Here is a 9,500-nt window from a genome sequence, read left to right on the forward strand (position 1 = left end):
TTATGCCAAGTTGGGCTTAATTGCTCGTGTATACGTAACATATTAGATCTATTTTAGTTTAGAGATAGAATCTTACTCGTGCACGGTTTAGTGCATGCCCACATTAGAAAGTCCCCTGGACTATAAATATGTATCTAGGGTTTATGGAATAAACAACAACTCACGTTCAACCCCAAAACAAACCAATCTCGGCGCATCGCCAACTCCTTCGTCTCGAGGGTTTCTATCGGGTAGCGACATGCTGCCTAGATCGCATCTTGCGATCTAGGCAGCACAAGCCCCACGTTGTTCATGCGTTGCTCGTATCGAAGCGCTTTTGATGGCGAGCAACGTAGTTATCATTAGATGTGTTAGGGTTAGCATTGTTCTTCGTTTAAGCATGCTTACGTAGTGCAACCCTTGCATATCTAGCCGCCCTCACGCCTATCTCAGGTGTGGGGGCGGTGCCCCGCTTGATCATTATTTAGTAGATCTGATCCGTTACGATTGCTCCTTGTTCTACAAGGATTAGTTTAATATCCGCAATAGTTAGGCCTTACAAAGGGGGAGGATCCGAGTGGCACGTAGGGTGGCGTTCGCAAGTCCTAAACGGGATGTTCCGAGGATCAACATCATGTTGGTTTTTAGGCCTTGTTTAGGATCGGCTTACGAGCACCGTGCGTGGCCGCGAGGCCCAACCTGGAGTAGGATGATCCGATTATACGGTGAAAACCCTAAATCGTCGTAGATCTCATTAGCTTCATCTTGATCAAGCGGGACCACCAAGTATTCGTGCACCCCGTACGAATCATGGGTGGATCGGCTCTTTGAGCCGATTCACGGGATAACCCGAGAGCCGATCGAGGCTCGTATTTAATGTTTACATGTATGCCCTGCAGGAAACTAAGCGAGGCATCCCCATCACCTTCCCGACCGGTATAGGTCGGGTGGCACGCCTTGCACTTCGCAACGCCGCGTGTGACCGAGAAGAGCATTGCGGGCCGTCGCTCGGAGGGGTCTCGGCCGGCCGCAGCTCTAGGCTCTTCCCGGCTCTACGGTGTTGACAAGGCCGCTGCCCGCCGGTGGGTTTTGGCGATCAACACATTCTCGGCACGCCGGTGGGACAATCGTCTACATCAACCACATCGCCATCTACATCCGAGATGGCGGACGGCACGCCAGTCACCTACGAGGATCCGCCCGATGACCTCAAGAAGCAATACAACGAGATCAAGGCCACCCTCGAAGCCGACCTCATCGGCTCTTTCGCAGAACCCGTTCCCGTGGCATCGGATGGAAGGGGTTCTCACCGCAAGGTGCGCTCGATGGGATAGACCTCTCTACCCCGTCGGAGGAACGCACCGGGGTCTGCGGCAGGAGATCAACTACCCGGTGGCTCACTCGCTACACCGCCACTCGAGAACTTGGTCAACGTGTTGGAGCGTGTCGCTCCGCGCGTGATCCAGGAGATCATGAGCCACCGTACTCGCCGTCGGGACCAGCTCTCGGGACTCATCAAGGAGAGTTGCCATTCCGAGTCCCGTCCACCGCTGCCATATGCGTTGGCAGCACCTGCTGAAGTGCCGACTACACCGGCATTCCTCGTCTACGGGATTGGTGGCGACCCTAGTGACTACCAGTTCTTAATGGAGGCGCCTAAGGAGATCCCTCAAGGATACGCGTGCATGTATGTGCCGGATTGTGGTGATTGGGCACTCACAAACCAGGCCACAACATCGGGGACTCCGGCGGAGACAGGAGGAACGTCGGCGACAGAGCTTGAGAAGCAGACGTGGCTAACTAAATGCGCCACACCGACGAAACTCCCGAGCCCAGCTCCTGCGAGCCGGCCCGGAGCTGGAAAAGCAAACATGGCTGGCCGTGTACGCCACCCCGGCGAATCTTCGGAGTGCAACTCCTACGGCCAGCACAGCGGATCGGATCAGTACCATATCGAGAGATCAGTTCGGCATGATGCCGAAAAGAAGGGCGATCGGCTATTCCAAGCCGTACCCCGACGATTACGAGATGATCCCGCTGCCACCTAAATATCGGCTCCCTGACTTCTCCAAATTCAGTGGATCAGATGGCTCCAGCTCCATCGAGCACGCCAGCCGATATTTGGCTCAATTAGGACCGGCTTCAGTGTCGGATCAGCTACGCGTGAGGCTCTTTTCACAGTCCCTCACGGGATCGGCTTTTGGATGGTACACCTCTTTGCCAGCAAACTCCATCCAGTCTTGGAAGCAATTGGAAGAACAGTTCCATATGCAATACCATTCAGAAGCTTCCGAGTCTGGCATTGCCGATCTAGCACAACTACGTCAGAAGCGCGGGAAACGGTGACAGAATACATCCAGCGCTTCAGGAATCTTAGGAACCGATGTTATTCGGTTCGTATAACTGAAAAGGAAGCAGTCGAGTTGGCAGTAGCAGGCCTTGCAACACAGCTCAAGGACATGGCCTCCCAAGAAGATTATCCCTCGCCGGCGCACATGGTTCGAAACTATCGGCATATGAACAGCGCCACCCCGACCTGTACCAAGACAAGTTCAAGCGTGCGTAGTTATGGTCGATACGAGAGGAAGATGAAGTGCCTGCGGGAGACCAAGAAATAGCAGATGGCTGAGTGGACTCGGGAGGAACCCCCGTGGCCTGCAAATGGGTAAAGCCACCAGGGCCGCCCAGGGGATTTGATTTTGACGTAACCAAGACTGAACAGATCTTCGACCTCCTGCTCAAGGAGAAACAGTTGACGATTCCCGAAGGTCTCAAGTTCCCCACGGCGAAAGAGCTAAACGGAAAGCCGTACTGCAAATTCCACAACTCGCTTTCCCATGCCACCAACGACTGCCGGGTGTGGCGTCGCACATCCAAGCGGCGATAGAGAAGGGGCGGCTAATTTTCAACCAAGTACGCCATGAAGGTCGACACCCAACCCTTCCCCGCCGTTAACATGGTGGGAATCACCTACCCTGAAGGTTGCCAGCCGGGTCCCTCGTTCAGCATCAACATGGTAGGACCTGGAAACCACTCTGGCAAAGATGGAGATGAGGGCAGCTGCTCTCATAGCAAGGATACAGAGGAGGCCGCTCCACGCGATCGGCTCCGTCATGATGGCAAGCGCTATGTCACCGAGGGAGAGGTGAAGAATACAAGATATCAGCGGCCCCTCTCTGATCACCTCCTCAACAAATATGTGAGTCAGTATGACCAACGCCGACGGTCCAATCATGATGATAGAGGAAATCGTCTGGCTAGAGAAGCCAGAAGACATCGTCGGCAGGATCGCGATGAGGAGGAGCACGAGCGCTGTGCCACGGAAGCATCAAGGGAGCAAGATGACAACGCCAGACATTGGGACTGCCCTTTCTTCAGACACTGCTGGGATTCAGGAATGAGCCGATTGCCCACAATCGGCAATTGCCCAGAATGCAATCAGAAAAGAAGGAGGCAGCCAACGTGTCCGTGTTCGAGCGCCTAGGGCCTCTCCCGCCACAAAGCAAACGCGCTGAGTCACCTCGTTGGGCAGATCTTGAGGATTCGAAGACGAGGGAGAAGTGGAAGAAGACAGGTACCACCGGCCAAGGTGGTGCCCCGACGGACTCAGCCGTTCCCAAAAGCGCAGGGTTCAGCGATTGCGCGGCCTGGAGGAAGCCGAAAGGTTGTACCTGCATACGCTAAGAAAGGCACGGCCCGATCTGGCTGCAAAGGTTCAGCGAACCCTGGATGAAGAGGGTCGTCCACGGAAAATGGAGTGGCGCCCCAAACAGAGGAGAGCCGATGATGAGACATCGGCTGGCACAAACATGGTACTCGTCTTGCCGACAGAGCTTAGTGCTCCACGACTCTACGGTGCACTCAAGGTGGACGACAGCAAGCGCATCAAGTCAGAGGTTGGGTTGGTTTTATCCAGCCTAACCGAATAGCAAGACTAAACCAATGAGCAAACCAGGCGAGGCTGATCCTTGTGATCGGCCCCAAAAAATTTATGAAGGGAACTTACAAAACCTTCAACGAGCAAGCAACGTGGAGGCCGATTCCAAGCAATCGGCCAAAATTATCCTCACCCACCATTCTCGCTCGGGTTCAACATGTTGTCCAACGAGCCGATACCATCAATTCTCTTGACGAGAATCGGCTCGGGGGCACCCAGGTAGATAAGAAGCATCTCATCTTCTGGTGATGGGTATTGGAATATGGGGGCCGATGCACAGGACGGCCGTAATAAAAAGTGAAAATTCGAAAATTTTCGAGCACAGCCGATGCAGCAGGCATCGACTTAAGGATATGAAAGCCGATGCATGGCCATCGACTCAAGAGGAGTAACTATTACGATCAGAGGGTCAATGGAGCACAAAGGGAGATTTTTTTTTATGAAGGAACTCCTCAATGGAGCAGTTTGGAAGCTCGGATCCTCTCTTCAAGAACAATATCAGGAGCAGCATGGGCGGACGGATCAGGTCAAGGATGGATGACATTAGATTCACCAAGGGAAAGGAGCCGATCTAGCCAGCAAGAACTAAAGAAGCTTGGGGGGCAGCTCACCTTGAAGGCTTTCCGCTCAGAGAAGCCGATTTGTGTTCAAATCGGCTGACGCTGCGTAAGGAACTTCCCCACACGCGATCAAGCCCAGGTCTATGCAGCTCATTTGCGTATCCTCGTCTCTGTTTTGCCTTGGCTAAGACTCGGGGGGCAACAGGCCTGGTAGATGCTCTATTGAAGGACCGATTGAAGTACCATCGGCTGATCTTCGTTGCAACCTTCTTCACAAAACGGTGAGCGCTCGCTAAGGAGTTGAAGAATAGAAGGATGAATGTCGAAGGACCGATGTGTTGTTATCGGCTCATTACACATTGGCGAAGGGGATGAATCGGCAAGGTCAGTAGGAGAGAGAATCGGCTCGATTAAACTCAGAAGAAATCGGCAAAATCAAAGTGGGGAACAGTTCTTCATTGATAGGCGGGATTTCTTACATAAAGAGCTAATTGTTCTCAAAAGGAAATACCGGGGATACATTGCCCCATCTACTACTACTGGCCCTATGCTAGAGGTCCTATCTACGGGCCGTCATCGCCCTCATCGTCATCCTCGTAGCTCTCATCGGCACCGCCGCCGATGGGCTCCTCGTCGCTACTCCCGTAGCCCTCCACGGGGGCTTCATCCCCGTCTTCGTCGTCGCTGCTGTCGTCGTCCCACCACATGCGGAGGCGCTTCGCTGGTGGGTAGCCCTCGAGGGAGTCGTCATCGTCGTCCTCCTCCTCCTCCTCTTCCTCCTCCACCACCCCCTCGGAGGAGGTGAAGTCGTCCCAGGAGAAGCGATCGTCATCGCTCTCCTCCTCCGATTCCCCGTCAGCGAGGAAACGGAGGTCGCTTTCCCGTCCGTCGAGGACTGGTCGTCCTCGGACCAGATGGAGAAGTCATGGTCTGACTCCTCCCCGGCCGCAATGGCGCGACGGGTGTTGGCCGCATGGACCGCCGCCGGGTTGTGCTCCGGCGTCGGCTCGCGGGACATGGAGGACTGGCTGGAAGGATCTGATAGGGCAGAGGAGGAAGAAGACATGATGGCGCAGGAGGTTTTTGGGACTGCTAATGCGAGGGGGATGCAGAGCAGAACTGTTCAGAGCGGTTAAATCGAAGGAGGATATAGTGGAAATTCAATGCCACAGCAGTTTCCGAGGAAGTGGTGCCTAAAAAAGAAAAAAAACTGCCAGGTCACGCGGAGAAGTTGAGAAGGCAAGGCATCATCATGAGGGATACTGCGACGGTTCTGCCACGACATGACCCGACGAAGAAAAGCAGAGTGATTTTGGAATTACCAATTCCAAAACCAGGGGGGCATGTGTTATCACCAAGATTTGACCGAGTCAGAGGTGGGCCGCAGTCAAGATGGGCTTAAGGAAATATACGTGGAGAATTATATGAATCGGCCTGTTATGCCAAGTTGGGCTTAATTGCTCGTGTATCTGTAACATATTAGATCTATTTTAGTTTAGAGATAGAATCTTACTCGTGCACGGTTTAGTGCATGCCCACATTAGAAAGTCCCCCGGACTATAAATATGTATCTAGGGTTTATGGAATAAACAACAACTCATGTTCAACCCCAAAACAAACCAATCTCGGCGCATCGCCAACTCCTTCGTCTCGAGGGTTTCTATCGGGTAGCGACATGCTGCCTAGATCGCATCTTGCGATCTAGGCAAGCACAAGCCCCACGTTGTTCATGCGTTGCTCGTACTCGAAGCGCTTTTGATGGCGAGCAACGTAGTTATCATTAGATGTGTTAGGGTTAGCATTGTTCTTCGTTTAAGCATGCTTACGTAGTGCAACCCTTGCATATCTAGCCGCCCTCACGCCTATCTCAGGTGTGAGGGCGGCGCCCGCTTGATCATTATTTAGTAGATCTGATCCGTTACGATTGCTCCTTGTTCTACAAGGATTAGTTTAATATCTCGCAATAGTTAGGCCTTACAAAGGGGGAGGATCCAGTGGCACGTAGGGTGGCGTTCGCAAGTCCTAAACGGGATGTTCCGAGGATCAACATCATGTTGGTTTTTAGGCCTTGTTTAGGATCGGCTTACGAGCACCGTGCGTGGCCGCGAGGCCCAACCTGGAGTAGGATGATCCGATTATACGGTGAAAACCCTAAATCGTCGTAGATCTCATTAGCTTCATCTTGATCAAGCAGGACCACCAAGTATTCGTGCACCCCGTACGAATCATGGGTGGATCGGCTCTTTGAGCCGATTCACGAGATAACTCGAGAGCCGATCGAGGCTCGTATTTAATGTTTACATGTATGCCCCGCAGAAACTAAGCGAGGCATCCCCATCACCTTCCCGACCAGGTATAGGTCAGGTGGCACGCCCTGCACTTCGCAACGCCGCGTGTGACCAGAAGAGCATTGCGGGCCGTCGCTCGGAGGGGTCTCAGCCAGCCGCAGCTCTAGGCTCTTCCCGGCTCTACGGTGTTGACAAGGCCGCTGCCCGCCGGTGGGTTTTGGCAGTCAACAGAAACTTTGGAAATGGCCAACTCGTGTCATGTTTCCCCACAATGAGAATTGGATTAATTGGTGGCAGACAAGTAAAAGCACATTTATGTGCGACAACCCAAAATGCACATATTTTGCAAATTTTCATGCGTGCATGAAAAGTTGCAAATATATACATAAAATGGGCCATGATTCAAAAGTTTGTCATGGTTCTTGTGTAGTAGTAGTACCAAAGCTCACACGTGGGAAGAAATTAAGATGGACGAATTCCAACATGTTGCCATACTATTTTGAAGGGCTCTTTTCTAAAACATTAGTATGGCATGTCTACTATTTTCCCTAGCTATATAGAAAAAAGATGAACAATCCATGCTTTCCGATTGCCTTTTTTGAACCACCTTTGGCTTGATTTCAAATTTAGGTCAAAATCATGGGGGTGGTAGGGGACAAGAGTGTGTTTCTTTTGGATGAAGCGCTCGTATTTGCAAGTTTTTTGGGGTCCCACAAATTTAGGGTAGCATCATGCCCACCCCCATCCCTTCACGCGCGGAAAAAGTGTTAGGCGAGTAGTAAAATGGCATGACCAACAAGTTTCAAGTAAAATTTCGAATATATAACCAAAATGTACCAAGTGTTAGATGAGTTAACTTGGCTTCATGGAATAAATAATGTCATGTAAATGAGTTAACTTGGCTTTCCTACCCTTGAATCCATACGAAACTTTGTACGGAGTTCTAATACAGTATAATGATCACCCGAGTTATTACACCAACAGATCTGTCACTTACGTGTGGTTCCCATGCGTGAGGTCCCACACTTCAGTGAGCACAAGTCACGGACAATTTTTTTGCAAATGTTGCAAAGGATAGAAGGTGGAAGAGGGATCACACGGAAGGAGAAAGGAAGGGAGAGCAGTCACGGCCTCGAAATGCTTCAACTTTTTCGGGAAGTGATGTTGACTGGCACGTAGGGTTTTTCAGTGCTGCAAACCTGCAGTGTGGCGATTTTAACAGAAATAACCCTTTTGGCAAAGAAAAGCACGGACTGACCCTCTAAGCAATTTATTTCACTAGACTAACCTTTTTGTGTGGCTCATTCTGTGCTTTTCTTCGCCAAAAGGGTTACTTTTGTCAAAATTGCCCCCTGAAGTGCAGGCTACGCGCCCATCTAATATTATTTTTTCAGTGACAAAAGGGTGGAGAGAGAGAGAGTCTTGACGATGTGTCTTCACTTGACAAAGAAGATTGTTGGAAGTTTGCCTACCTACCGCACGTGACTTGTGCTCACTAAAGTGTGGGACTTGCACGCATGGGACCCTGCAGCCCTCTGAGGACAGACGTCTCAGACGCAACATAGGGTTTTTAGTTTAGTAAGGCAAAAAAATAAGTCTTGGAGAGCCGAGGCGGGGCGGCCGTCCGCCATTTTATACCTTTACGCCCCCCACACCTCGTTTCATTTGTCATGTCTACCAAGGAAGAGCTCGGAGGAGAAGATGCAGTTCTAGCTTCTCGACCCCATGGCGGCCCACGCATAAATACTACTACCAGAAGTACATTGTCTCTAACAATCCTGCATGCGAAGGGAGATCTCGGAGGAGACGATGCAGGCTCAGCGTCCCCGCCGTTGATGAGCCAGGACACAAGGGTTACTACGCCTCTTTTAATTACCTTCGTTTTGCTGGTAATACTCGGACTTATATCTGTTATCTTCCGCAGGAGAGGGTCGATATCGCCGGAGAAGATGATCTAAGGCAGATGATCAAGCTCGCAAGAGAAGATGATGTAAAGGAGATGATCAAGCTCAGAGCAGAAGATGATGTAAAGGAGATAGTCAATGTCGGAGAAGATGATGTAAAGGAGATAGTCAATCTCGGAGAAGATGTGGTGGCATTGGACCAACCGCGGTCGTTGGGCGAGATCCCGGATATTCACTTACCTCGTTTGCACTGGTAATGATATGCCTGATCTGTAACATTTTGAACATTTTTCGTCGGCTTACACAGGAGCTATCTCGGCTTAGGGTCAACAAGTCCCCGGGAGCGGAACTTCCGCATCTCGGCGCGGAGAACTTCAAGTTACGCCAGAAGCGCCCTGGGGAATCCACGCGCAGGCGCAGCACATCCGTTCGTAGGATCTCTCATCCTTCATCGTCAGGTTCCAGCGAGAGGTCGTAGAAGAAGATAAGTTGTCAGCTTAACCGCCGTTCAAGAGGATGAAGGAGCTGAAGACGGAGGTTACTTTGGCGGAGGTTAATATTAGCTGACTTTGGGTTGCTGGTTTTTGGGTACTTTGAGTCACTGACATGTGGACACCACTTATGTCTATCCTACATGTCAGTGACCACATTCGTCAATCAGACAATTTGTGCCCTTCGTTTGCCGGTAACGCTTGATATGTTTGTTGTTACCTTTGGCAGGATCACTCCTCTTGCTTATGTTGTCGGAGGATGAAGTTGGATCTTGCCAGCATGCGGCAGGAGAACAGAGAGATAGGGATCAAGATATTTCGGTACAGGCAGGCGGTGTGAC

This window comes from Lolium rigidum, chromosome 3 (genome assembly GCF_022539505.1).
Source record: "Lolium rigidum isolate FL_2022 chromosome 3, APGP_CSIRO_Lrig_0.1, whole genome shotgun sequence".
In the NCBI taxonomy this organism is placed as follows: domain Eukaryota; kingdom Viridiplantae; phylum Streptophyta; class Magnoliopsida; order Poales; family Poaceae; genus Lolium; species Lolium rigidum.